This window comes from Trachypithecus francoisi, unplaced genomic scaffold, assembly GCF_009764315.1.
Source record: "Trachypithecus francoisi isolate TF-2019V2 unplaced genomic scaffold, Tfra_2.0 Lachesis_group15, whole genome shotgun sequence".
Classification (NCBI taxonomy): Eukaryota; Metazoa; Chordata; class Mammalia; order Primates; family Cercopithecidae; genus Trachypithecus; species Trachypithecus francoisi.
The window spans coordinates 40,046,902-40,061,050 of NW_022681460.1; positions in this window are offsets into that span (position 1 = coordinate 40,046,902).

Sequence of the window (14,149 nt, forward strand, 5' to 3'; positions counted from 1 at the left end):
TCAACAAATCTGTGTTCCTCTTGACCTATACTCATGCTTCAGTCTATTTTGTCTTTAAAAAACAACACAATGTAAAGCAAACAGTAACGTCATGCAGCATTTCTAATTCTATTATTGGTTTTTCATGCTATTTCTCACTCATGATATCTTGTTTCATCAGTTTTATAGTTTGGAATTTAGAGTTCAGTTAATCTAAATCTATGGAAATATTGAGGGAGTCTGAGTTAAATGTAGATATTTCTGGAGAGTAATTTTATTCTCTTCTGCCAAATATTCATTATCACATTAAATTAATTTTAGATTTATGAGTATAAAAATCCAAATACCAATTCCATACAAGGCCAGGGCTATATTTAGGAATTCAAGAAATACATTATATTTGTCCTACCTAGAGTCAGGGCCGAGAACAAACAAATAACCCTGTCATGTGTCTTTGCTGTTGGGTACACTTATTTTTTTCCTGGTTTGTCTTTTCACTGTGGAAATATCCCTTTGGGCTGGGTGCATTGGGACACACCTGTAAGCCCAGCACTTTGGGAAGCTGAGGCAGACAGATCACAAGATCAGGAAATTGAGAGCATCCTGGCCAACATGGTGAAACCCTGTCCCTACTAAAAATACAAAAAATAGCTGGGCATGGTAACACATGCCTGTAATCCCAGCTACTCGGGAGGCTGAGGCAGGAGAATCACTTGAATCAGGGAGTCGGAGGTTGCAGTGAGCCAAGATCATGCCACTGCACTCCAGCCTGGTGATGGAGCAAGACTCCATCAAAAAAAAAAAAATCTCTTTGAAGGAACTGACTATATAAACCACCTTGGTTAGGCATAAGGTTATTACTGAATCATGAAAACACAAGTCTCTTGGCATCATAAAACACTGTCATGCAGTCACAAGTCTGGTATTGGCTTACCATACCAAATTCCTACTTTTTAAAAATTTTCAGACAATAGGGAATTCCCTTGTGAATTTAAAGAATTTGTTGAATTACATATAGCACATCTCATAGTAGATTATCTAGTTTTTTATATTGCTGGAAGCAGAAATTCCCATGTTTCTCTATCATTAGAGATGGGAGTACTATCTGTCAAGATAATGTTGTAATGAATAACTGTGATCACAGAGAGCTCCAAAATACCAAGTTTCATATCCTATAAGACATTTATATTTTAATTCATTTTTTGGTAGAAAAAAATTAATCCAAAATTCTTTACCATTTATATTAAAACAACAGGTTAAAAAAACGATGTCACACAGTTAACTATGAACATTATATTTAACACAATTTCCATTTCAGAGAGATGGGGAAAACTAAACCTTAAAAAAATAAGCAAATTGATTAAGGCCATAAAAAATTAAGGGATAGAACTAATATGTGCACTTAGAGCTCCTTTTTAAAAAATCCACAATAAACAATAGGGTTATATCCTCTAACTTCCAATAACATAAATGTTGACCAGACGGTATAAAATAGCTATCGTTAGAATAAAAATAGAAGAACTATGAAAGAAGTCAAGACATAATAACAGAAGAAGAATCTATTTTAAAAGAAGAAAATTTTTAAAAGAATAGAATAGAACTTATAGCTATGAATATCTTGCAATTGCTCCTGACTTCCAGTAATTGCAAACAAAGTAAATCAGATCAAGCTTCAGGCTCAGAGCAACTATTAATGCTTGCAAAATAATTTTTTTAAAGTCTGTTCTATGTCATTTGAACATTAAAGAGACAGGGGTGAATTAAAAGATCAAGATATTGAGGGGAGAAAATGAAAAAGAAGAGTTCTGCAACTGGTGCCATTTTTTTTTTTTTAAGTCCATGCTCATACCAGAAGAGGCACCTGAGAGAATTAGGAGCTTTGCAAAACTTTGAACAGATTCATGGTGCCAAGGGAACAAAAATTGGAGTTCATTGCCTGCCTAGGACAGGTAAGTGGCAAACATCTGGGGCTTTATTTGATTACCTCTAGATAGAAGGAAAGTCATAATGATTGGAAGATGGTATGAGAGAACTTCTTGGCAATGACAGAATTTTATTTATTGACCTAGTTACAGCGTGTGTTTACTTTGTAATAGTTGGTTGAGATTTACCCTTGTGACTTGTGCACTTTGAGTAGATGAGTTAAACAAAACTGTAAATGAACTGGATGTGATCTGAACAAAATATCCAGAGAGCAACATGAGGAAACAAAGAGATGGATAAAATGAAAGACAGATTTAAAGACACTATGGCTAGAAAGTCCAGTAACAGTTACAAAAGGAAAGAATTGAGAAAATGAAGGAGGCACTATATTCAAAGAGATAATGGCTGGGAAAATAATAAAAGAAAAGCCGAAAACCTCTCTAAAGTGCTGAAAAAAATAGTCATCAAACTAGAATTCTATACTATGCCAATTTACCCATCAAAATAAGAGTGAAATAAAGACATTTGCACTAATTCATTCATTCACACAGTTTGTCATTGTTCAACAATTCTTATTGAGCACTTACACTGTCTAGGCATAGGTACCTCCTATTAATGAAAGCAAATAAAGTTCCCACTCTCACAATTCTAGAGGTCAGAGTCTGAAATGGAGCTCATGGGATTAAAATAAGGGTGTCAGCAGTGCTGATTTCTTTTGGAGTCTCCAGGTGGAGTCTGTTCCTTGACTCTTCCAGCTTTTAGACTTAGTATTCATTGATGTGTGTGGCCACATCACTACATGCTCTGCTTGCTTCAGTCATCAATTGTTTTCTCTCTGACTCTGACTTCCCCTGCATCCCTTTTATAAGGATCCCTGTGATTACATTGAAACCACTCAGATAATAGGATAATTGAGAATAATCTTCCCATCTCAATATCTTTAACTTAATCACACCTGCAAATTTTATTTTGTCATATAAGGTAACATTCACAGGTTCTGAGTATTAGGATATAGACATCTCTGTGGGAAGATTATTCAACCTGCCTCAATATGTATGCATTCCTGTTGGATTTTACCTTGGGGTATAAGATGTTTGTTATGTTCAACATTAGTTAATAATGCCAAATAATGTTTCCAAATTGTTGTATTTACTTATATCTCCACCAGCAGTGTTTCACATACTCATCAATACTTGTTTCTGACAGTCTTTTAAATTTTAGCCATTCCGATAGATTTGATGCTGGACAAATATAGATTATAATAGTTTTACTACTAATAACCTTTTGCAGGAAAAACTACTAACAAGTCCATCTAATTTTTTTACAATGAAAAAATGGAACCAAGAAAGAAAGAAATAGTAGATGAAAGATAAAACTCAGAGGAAAATAGATGTTAAACTTTGGATAAATTTATAATGAATTTGGGGAGTAAAAGAATAATGGAATAAAGTTTAAAAATTATTTAAGTGGAAAGGTTAAAGTTTTCCAAGATTCTTACATTGTTTAAGAGGAGAGTAGATAAAGCCTAATGAAAAAATAAGAGGAAGAAACTAACTTTGCCAGGACTGAAGAAGAAGGAAAGGATATTTCAGAAAGGTAAAACATTCTTTGCAAATGTTCAGAGCCCTAAAAGAATCTGGCACATTTCTAGAAAGGCAACAATGTGGCATGTGGCTGAACGCCAGCCTTCATGAAGGGTGCTGAGAAGATTAGGCTGCAATCGGGAGACTAATTTGGGGATAGATTGGATTGGGCTATTTCAGGAGATTTTTCAGAGTCCTACACTTCATTTATTTGACCACTAAAGAGTCATTAACATTTTAAAAACACACAAAATATTTTAAATGATTTTAAAAGCACAACTGGCATCACTTGAATTACATTCAATATAATTATGGTTTTAATTTAAATATCTTATAAAATGTAAACTGGAATCCACAAAACAGTTAAATAGCAATTGTAATAATCCATGTATAAAGTGGCAATTTAATATTTCATTTCAAGGTACTGTGCTATGTATATCTGTCGGTATAAAAATTAATGACATTGGCCGGGCACGATGGCTCACATCTGTAATCCCAGCACTTTGGGAGGCTGAGGTGGGCAGCTTACCTGAGGTCGGAAGTTCAAGAGCAGCCTGATCAACATGGAGAAACCCCGTCTCTACTAAAAATACAAAATTAGCCAGGTGTGGTGGCACACGCCTGTAATCCCAGCCACTCAGGAGGCAGAGGCAGGAGAATCACTTGAATCTGGGAGGTGGAGGTTGCAGTGAGCTGAGATCTCGCCATTGCACCCCAGCCTGGGCAACAAGAGAGAACGCCATCTAAAAACAAAACAAACAAAAAAACTAATGACATTGTACCTAAACCCAAGTAACATGTAAGTCAAGTTGTTGGTGGTTGCAAAGAGAAGGGAAAGGAAGTGAAGGATGTCAGATACTACAGGAAAAGAACCTTTGGGATTCAAGAAGTGCTAGGAGATTCCCCTGGTGGTTGGTTCTCCTGCATACCTAGCCCCTACCCAACACAGACACACACACACACACACACACACACAAACACACACACACACGATGTCGGTTTCCATTATTTGGCTTGTATGTTATTGAACAAATATCTTCAGGAAAAAAAGAGTGTGGATTTAGAACATGATTTCATGCTGCCTGTTGAGAGTATTTCCCTCTCTCTCTCATTTTCTCTCTCTCTCTCTCTCTCTCTCTCTTTCTCTAAAGACAAGATCTCACTCTGTCACCCAGGCTGAAGTGCAGTGGGCTGATCACGGCTCACTATAGCCTTGAACCCTTGGGCTCAAGCAATCCTCCCACCTCAGTCTCCTGTAGCTACGACTACAGGCACATGTTACCATATCCATATCCAGCTAGGTTTTGGGGTTTTTGTTTTGCTTTGTTTTGTTTTTTGTAGAGATGGGGGTCTCACTGTGTTGCCCAGGCTTGTCTTGAACTCCTGCCCTTAAGCAATCTTCACTCCTTGCTCTCTCAAAGTGCTGGGATTACAGGTCTGAGCCACTGTACCTGGCTTTCCTTTTTTGTTTAAGATGTTAAAGTTTCAAATTTCTGAAATCAATCCCATAAATAATTAGTAATACGTCTAAGACTTCTAAAGATGTTTTTATTTCATGTTGGTTTTTTCTACCAAATTATCCAAAGAAAGCTGTTATAGACAGAAGTTAAATGTGTCAACCCCTATGCCCTTATTATGACTTTTCCTGGTACAGTTACAGACTTGAATCTCAATCCTGCCTCTAGTATTGGAATCATGGGTTCAAATAGAACCACTGAATCTTTTTCCCACTATATTCCTATCTATTGTTACATGTATCATTTGTTTGAAAGATGATTGTCTCATATTGCAAAACAGCACAGATGTGCCTCCTCTTTCTCAGTTATAATGATGAAAATCCCCAGTAAGCAATTATTTTGTGAATGAATTTTATGGAATGCCAATTCATGCTGCAAAACTAATTTATCCTTCTGTTAACAACAAGCATCATCCAAATGTCTCCCCACCTGCCAGAATAAGTACTATGACAAATACAAGATTTTTAAAAAGCAACATGTTTACCAAGCTCTGAAGAAGTATTCAATCATAGCAGTATTACAGATTTTTATGGGGAAAATCCATTAGGGTTTAATATGTTGCAGTATATCACAATCTAGAACATTATACTCTTACAGTATTTCAAAGAAGCAATCTTGTTATAAAGTTGTTTCCATTTCAGAAAAAGCAATTGGAAATTTCTAACTTAACTTATGAAACATTATGCGTACCTTGAGGAGTTCATTAGGTCATTATTGGCCCTTTGTTCCCTGATTCATTATTTATAGCTAAATGCTTAAAGATGTAAAAGAAGCTTTACGGTTGGTTGGTATAAATGGTCAAAAGTTTTTTTAAAAAACTCAATGTTTTCTATTATATTCGGGGTTCGGTCTAAACTCTGAGTTTTCTAAGAAATACAAAATCAGAAAAGTTCTTGATGCATTATTATGTACAAAATGAATAGTCTGTAATTACTTTACCTACAATATCACCACTACCACCTCCACCAAGATAATCAGTGTGCAAACATCTTTACTTTTCTACCCCATGTCTGAAAGGAAGAAATTTATTTTCTGATATCCAAGCTCAGTCCATCTGTATTAGTTCTCTGTGGCTGCTGTAACAAATGACCATAAACTTGGTGGCTTAAAACAGCAGAAATTTCTTCTCTCTTTGCCTCTTTCAGCTTCTGGGGGTGCCAAGTGTTCTCTGGCTTGAGGCAACATCATATCACCTTCTCCTCTTCTGTGTGTCTGTCCTCTGTGTGTCTGTCTTACAACTGTCTCTCCTTTCTTATAAAGATACACATGATTGTGTTTAGGACTGACTCAGATAATTCAGGATAAACTTTTCCTCTCAGAGCTTTGACTTTATCCCATCCTTTATCATATAAGGTAAAAATCACAAGTTTCGGGCATTTGACATGGATGTCCTTTGGCGCTTTTGCTTTATTTATTTATTTATCTATTTATTTAGTTTTTGAGACAGGATCTGGCTCTGTCATCCAGGCTAGAGTGCAGTGGGACAATCTTGGCTCACTGCAACCTCTGCAACCTGGGCTCAAGCCATCCTCCCACCTCAGCCTCCCAAGTAGCTGGGGCTACAGGCATACAACCCCACGCTCAGCTAATATTTGTATTTTTTGTAGAGACAGGATTCGTCATGTTGCTGAGGCTAGTCTCAAACTCCTGAGCTCAAGCAATCCACTCACCTTGGCCACTGAAAGTACTGCAATTACAGGCGTGAGCCACCATGCCCAGCCTGGTGCTATTTTTTAGCCCACCACACTGATATGGTTTGGATTCATATCCCCACCCAAATCTCGTGTGGAATTACAATCCCCAGTGTTGGAGGCGGGGCCTGGTGGGAGGTGATTGGATCACGGGGCTAGATTTTGCCCTTGCTATTCTCATGATAGTGAGTGAGTTCTCATAAGATCTGATTGTTTAAAAGTCTATAGCACCTCACACTTCCCTCTCTCTTCCCCCTGCTTCAGCCATGTGAGACATGCCTCCTTCCTCTTCACCTTCTGCCATGCTTGTAAGTTTCCTGAGGCCTCCCAAGCCATGCTTCCTCTACAGCCTGCAGAACTCTGAGCCAATTAAATCTCTTTTCTTAAATTACTCAGTCTCAGGCAGTTCTTTATAGCAATGCAAGAATGTACTAATACAGAATATTGGTACCAGAGAGGTGGGGCATTGCTAAAAAGATACCTGAAAATGTGGAAGCAATTTTGGAACTGGGTAATGGACAGAGGTTGTAACAGTTTGAAGAGCTCAGAAGAAGACAGGAAGATGAGGAAAAGTTTGGAACTTCCTAGAGACTTGTTAAATTGTTGTGACCGTGAAGTCCAGGCTGAGGTAGTCTCAGATGGAGATAAGAAACTTATTGGGAACTGGCGTAAAGGTTACTCTTGCTATGCTGTAGCAAAGACTGGTGGCATTGTGCCCCCACTGTAGGGATCTGTGGAACTTTGAACTTGAGAGAGATGATTTAGAGTATCTGGTGGAAGAAATTTCTAAGCCGTAAAGTGTTCAAGAAGTATCCTGGCTGCTTCTAACTGCATATGCTTATATTCATGAGCAAAGAGATGGTCTGAAATTGGAATGTATATTTAAAAGGGAAACAGAGCATAAACGTTTTGAAAATTTGTAATGTGGCCAAGTGGTAGAAAATAAAAACTCATTTTCAGGGGAGTAATTCAAGCTGGCTGCAGAAATTTGCAAAAGTAAAGAGGAGCCTAATGTTAGTAGCCAAGACAATGGGAAAAATGCCTGAAAGGCATTTCAGAGAGCTTCATGGCAGCCCCTCCCATCACAGGCCCAGAGGCCTAGGAATAAATAATGGTTTTGTGGACCAGACCCAGGGCCTTGATGCCCTGAACAACCTTGGGACACTGCTCCCTGTGTTCCAGTCACTCCAGCTCCAATCATGGCTAAAAGGGCCCCAGATATAGATAAGGCTACTGCTTCAGAGGGTGCAAGCTGCAAGCCTTGGTAGCTTCCATGTGGTGCTAAGCCTGTGGGTGCACAGAGGGCAAGAGTTGAGGCTTTGGAACCTCTGCCTAGATTTCATAGGATGTATGAAAACACCTGGATATCCAGGCAGAAGTCTGCTGCAGGGGTGGAACCCTCATGGAGAATCTCTACTATAGCAGTGTAGAGGAGAATTGCAGAGTTGGAGGCCCCACACAAGAGTCCCCACTGGGCACTGCCTAGTGGAGCTGTGAGAAGAGGGCCACCACCTTCCAGACCCCAGAATGGTATATACACCAACAGCTTATACTATGTGCCTGGAAAAACCACAGGCACTCAACACCAGCCTGTAAAAGCAGCTGAGGTGACTGTACCCAGCAAAGAGATAGAGGCAGAGATGTCCAAGACCTTGGGAGTCCACCCCCTGCATCAATGTGGCCTGGATGTGAGACATGGAGCCAAAGGAGATTATTTTGGAGCTTTAAGATTTAATGACTACCCTTCTGGGTATTGGACTTGCATGGGGTCTGTAGTGCCTTTGTTTTGGGTTGATTTATTACTCTTGGAATGGGTGTATGTACCCAATACCTGTACTCCCGTTGTATACTGGAAGTAAATAACTCACTTTCAATTTTACAGGATCATAGACAGAAGGGAATGCTTGTCTCAGATGAGACTTTGGACGGTGGACTTTTGAGTTAATGCTGGAATGAATTAAGACTTGGGGGACTGTTGAGAAGGGAGGATTGTATTTTGTAATGTGAGAAGGACATGGGATTTGGGAGGGGTCGGGGTGGAATAATATGGTTTGGATTTGTGTCCCCACCCAAATCTCATGTTGAATTCTAATCCCAGTATTGGAGGCAGGGCCTAGTGGGAGGTGACTGGATCATGGAAAAAGATTTCCCCCTTTATACTCTTGTGGTATTAAGTAAGTTCTCACGAGATCTGGTTGTTTAAAAGTCTGTAGCACCTCCCATTCCCTCTTTCTTCCCGCTGCTTCAGCCATGTGAGACGTGCCTCCTTCCTCTTCACCTTCTGCTGTGTTGCAAGTTTCCTGAGGCCTCCCAAGCCATGCTTCCTGTACAGCCTGCAGAACTTTGAGCCAATTAAATCTCTTTTCTTTATAAATTACTCAGTCTCAAGTAGTTCCTTATATCAATGCAAGAATGGACTAATATACACACCACCTATCTATGACTTTACCCCATACTTTTCTGCCCCCCTCTGATATTTTCTTGCTCTGATCCCCACCTCTCCTCTGCCTCCCTTTCCCTTTTCCTTGTATCTTTGATTGTTCACTCTTCAACTGTTCTTTCCCCTCATCACAGAATCACATGAATTTGCTAGAGCTACCATAACCAAGTACCACAGACTGAGTAGCTTAAACAACAGAAATCTATTTTCTTATGATTCCAGAGCCTAGAATCCAAGATCCAGGTGTTGGCAGGCTTTGCTTTCTTCTGAGGTCTTACTCACTCCTTGGCTTATAGATAGCTTTCTTCTCCCTGTGTTTTCACATGGTTTTCCTTCTGTAGGTGTCTGTGTCTTAAGCACATCTCTTTATAAGCACAACAGGCATATTTGATTAGGGTACCCTAACGACTTCATTTTAACCTACTTACTGTTTAAAAACCCTATCTACAAATATAGTCACATTCTGAGGTACAGGGAGTTAGGACTTCAGCATATACATTTGGAAGGACAGAATTCCATCTATAACACATAGCATTCTTCACCATTCTGGAAAAAAAATCATCTAAAGAGCTACTACTTCAAACTACCAGCTATATCAGACATTTACTACTCATCAAATGATCTGTGCTCCCTGACATTTCTCAACTCTCTTGCTATAAGGTGAAGCCCTGGGACTAACTTTGGGTTGGTAGTACTACATTTTTAATGGACCAGGAGGGGCTTATACTATGAAAATACCGATGTAAAAAAGAAAGGTAGTTTCACTTTAGAATCACAGTCTGATAATATTGGCAACAAATGGATTATACTTTTGTTTTCACAAAAATTAATTGATATACTATTCTCAGAGGCACTTTATTCTCATGCCTCTTTAACTTTCATTAATGAAGACTATAAGAAACAGCTTTATAAAGTCAATTAGGAAATGTACTATAAGAAAATTATTTTGCATATCTCCAAAACTCTTTGCTTCCTCAGAGTACTCCATTTAAGATTTTTGTCAATGACCTTTTAACTCATATATCTGTTTGGTTAGTTTTTGTTTTTGGTCATTTGTTGTGCCTCAAGCCATGAGTGGGGGTGCATATTTTACAACTACAATATAATGTAACCTCAATGAGAGAATAACTGAGGCAATTGTAGTCATCCATGCGCTTCCTATGTCTAGAACAGGTTCTCAGTAAACACATTAGCAAACTTTACAGGACTATATGGCCTGAATATCTGCATTGTTACTTTTTCCTAACCTTGATGTTCTTTTCTTTCTTATATTTTTCTATACCTAATTATTTTATGTGTCCTTGATAGAATAATTAGTTCTATTTCAATAAAAATTCTGAAAATATATTTAATAAACATTTAACTAAATGAATTATATGAATTGATATATATAGTGTCTGAAATTTTGTGAATGAGGCAATGCTAGGGAGAGCCCTAGCAAGAGACTTTCTGCATTCATCTTAAATCAAGTCAGCAGTCATCACAGAATGGGTTAAAGCAGCAATTTTCAAAGTGCCGATCAGGAAACTCTGGTGTCCCCAAAATCTTTCAAGGGATCTGTGAGATTAAATATTATTTAGGTGAACAGGCATTTACTATTTTCATTTTCAATAACTATTCTAACATTTTTCCATTTTAATTTAAATATGATCAATATTGATAGATATAGCCATAGGAACAAAAGCCCTTTGGGGGGCCTTCAGAAGATTTAAGACCACAAGTTTCTCAAAATCAAAGTGAGAACCAATGGGTTAAAAGGAGGAGCTCATGCCTCTATGTTGTACAAAAAGAAATAGTTTCCTTTTCACTATTCCATTGGTTCACTAATCACAGAAAAGACCCATGATGTCACAATTAGGTACCACTGTGAAACTTTAAAAAAACACTCTATAAAATGAGAGAAATCTGAGTAATGGCTACCCAAATAAACAATTTATAGATCTAAGGACTCAGTCCCAAAGTATGTTTTCTTTTTTACTTCCATCCTACATCTACCTTAAGTCCAAACCAGAATTATCCACTCTCAGTTATTGGCTCCTGAGAAATTAGGATCTCTCTCTGTCTTACATTCCTGACATACTCCATCAGTGACCCTTATATTTCTGATGCCACTGCCCAGAAGTCTTTTTTTTTTTTTTTTTTTTTTTGAGACGGAGTCTTGCTCTGTCACCCAGGCTGGAGTGCAGTGGCCGGGTATCAGCTCACTGCAACCTCCGCCTCCCAGGTTCACGCCATTCTCCTGCCTCAGCCTCCCGAGTAGCTGGGACTACAGGCGCCCGCCACCTCGCCCGGCTAATTTTTTGTATTTTTAGTAGAGACGGGGTTTCACCGTGTTAGCCAGGATGGTCTCGATCTCCTGACCTCGTGATCCGCCCGTCTCGGCCTCCCAAAGTGCTGGGATTACAGGCTTGAGCCACCGCGCCCGGCCCAGAAGTCTTTTTATTAGGCTATTTTCGGGGCAAGGGTGGCCTTACTCTGGAATGGCAGCTATATTTCTCATCAAGTGCCAACTCTGACATATTAATAACAGCTGTCTGAAACATTGTTTGAGAAGGATTCCGAAGCTGTTTCCTGGCTTAGCAAGACAAACGCCATAATTGATTAGAGGTCTACCCTGGTTACAAGAAGGAAGAGTGTTAGCTTATGTGCTGTGTATTTGCTGACCCTGTGAAATCAATTGGAATTGCAATGGTCAAACAGATGTAGAGCAAGACCATAAATGCCTAGTCCATGCAAAAATTACATAGAAATATAACTACTCTGATGTATAATAATGGGTATCAGCAATAATCGCTTCTTCATAAACAAACTCTATCTGCTTAAAATATAAGCATTAAGTTTTATGATTAAAAAAGCAAAAAAATACATAAGAATATAAGAATTGCCTTGAAAGTTTGTAACAACATAGCCTGTATATCTATGTATCTAAGTATCTGAAAACACTTTTAACTTGCACATTAACTAGGATAGATGCCAACTACCCTTGATTTTGTCTCTTTTAGGAACTTGACCAGGCTTTCCTGCAGACACAATCTTCTCAGAATGGAATCCAGGCAGGTGAATTTTAGGGATGCCAACTGTGGCTCTTGACAAATTCCAGATGTCACTGCTGTGGCTATAGTGTGGCATCTGCTGAAAGTATTACATTTCTTTACAACATATCATCTTACTGGCATAATTATTAATGCATAAGGAAGAAGATAGGGAGGTGAAAGAGAAGGAGAAAAAGAAGGAGGAGGAAATTGTGAAAGCAGGAGGAGGACAAGGAGAAAGAAGAAAGAAGATGAAGAAAAGAAAAGGTATAAGAGATAAAGAAGGATACAAGTCGATTCTGGAGTAAGAGATAAAGAAGAAGGATACAAGTCACATCTGGAGATTTGAACCACTCTGGGTTTTTCCTTGCTTGACAGGAAGCATAGATATAACTATATATTTCTTTAGAATGTGTTCTTGTGACTATTTGCTCTACAGTGACACACCACTGTTTAGCAGTGATACAAGCTGGCAATATATCCCTTTAAATCACATTCTGTTGATGAAATAGAAGAATTTTCAGCTCCTGTGAGAATGGAACCCAAGCACTGACAAGAGCACTCACTTGTTCCTTTGTGAATTTGCCTTTTTGTCATTTTGCCTGAGAGTTATACTGTGAAGAAGTAGACACAAGAAAGCAAGAGATGCCTGGGGCTGATAAATCTGGCTCTAAATATAATATTGTGAAGAGATTGAAAAAAAAAAAAACAGAGCCAGAAAAGACTCATATAGTATTTGCTTTCTTGGGAACAAAAGAATATACTTAATGCTTTAAAATAAACAAATAAATATATTTGCAGCACAATGTTCACAAAAACGTGGCTCTACAATGGAATTCTGATAATATAATCACAAGTAACATTAATGAGAAATAAGTGGGGCAGAAATATATATAAATGGAGAACTTTATAGTTTACAAAGCATTTATATGCATTTGACTTCATTCATCAGACTACAAACATGATGTATAAATGATAAAACAATACAAAGCAGAAATGATGCTAGTTGTTGCTTTACTGCTGCAGGACAAAGGTCACAGTGAGCAGAACCTTGCTCCCTACACCCCGACAAAACCTAAAAATATCAAAAGGGATGTTTAAACCTTGTTTAAAAGTGAGAAGAAAATGAAATATATAGGAAAGCAGGAAACGTTCTAAAACAAATGATTAAATGGATGGCTTTGTGGGATTTAGGTTAAGAAAATGATGATTATTAGGAATCAGTATGAGTTCCTTTAAGTCTTGAAAAATTATTCCCTGTAAAACTGATAGATTTGAATTCTATAATTCCCCAAGCAATGCAGCATTCTGTGATCTTCCCCTGGGACAAAAAGAGAAATATGGTATTTAAGACAATCAAACTCTAAGTTATATATTAACTCTCTTCTATAAAATAAATACATCACACTGTTAAATGTTCTCTATATCCAAAAACTTTTACATCTAGAATCCTAATGATTCAAAATCACCACCTTTTCACAATATGTCCTTGATTTTTTATTAATCAATCTTGTTATTAATTGAGTAAAGATATAATCATATTTATGAAATTTATAGATAGGTGATGCAGAAATAACAATGTTGAATATTAGATTTACATTTTGAAATGATCTCAAGTTGTTCAACTAATTGGAATAATTTGTACTTTGCGGTAATCTCAGGGCATAACAAAGACTGCCACACTGCTGACCTCAAAAAGTATTGGTTGAAACAATGAATGAATAAATGAATGAATAGGTCAAAACTAACAAGGTAAAATTTATCAAATAAAACTATTTTTTTCAGCTACAGAATAGACTAAACCTGGTTTGATGGTAATTTAGATAAATACCAGATAGGTACAGTTCATTACTGGTTCAGTTTAGGCCGAGTCCAATTAACAAGGGTAAAATATCTAACAAAATTAATCTCACTGCCTGTTATCTGTTCCAGTCAGACTACATGTAAAATACAAAATTCCTTCTGGACATTACTTTTTAAAATT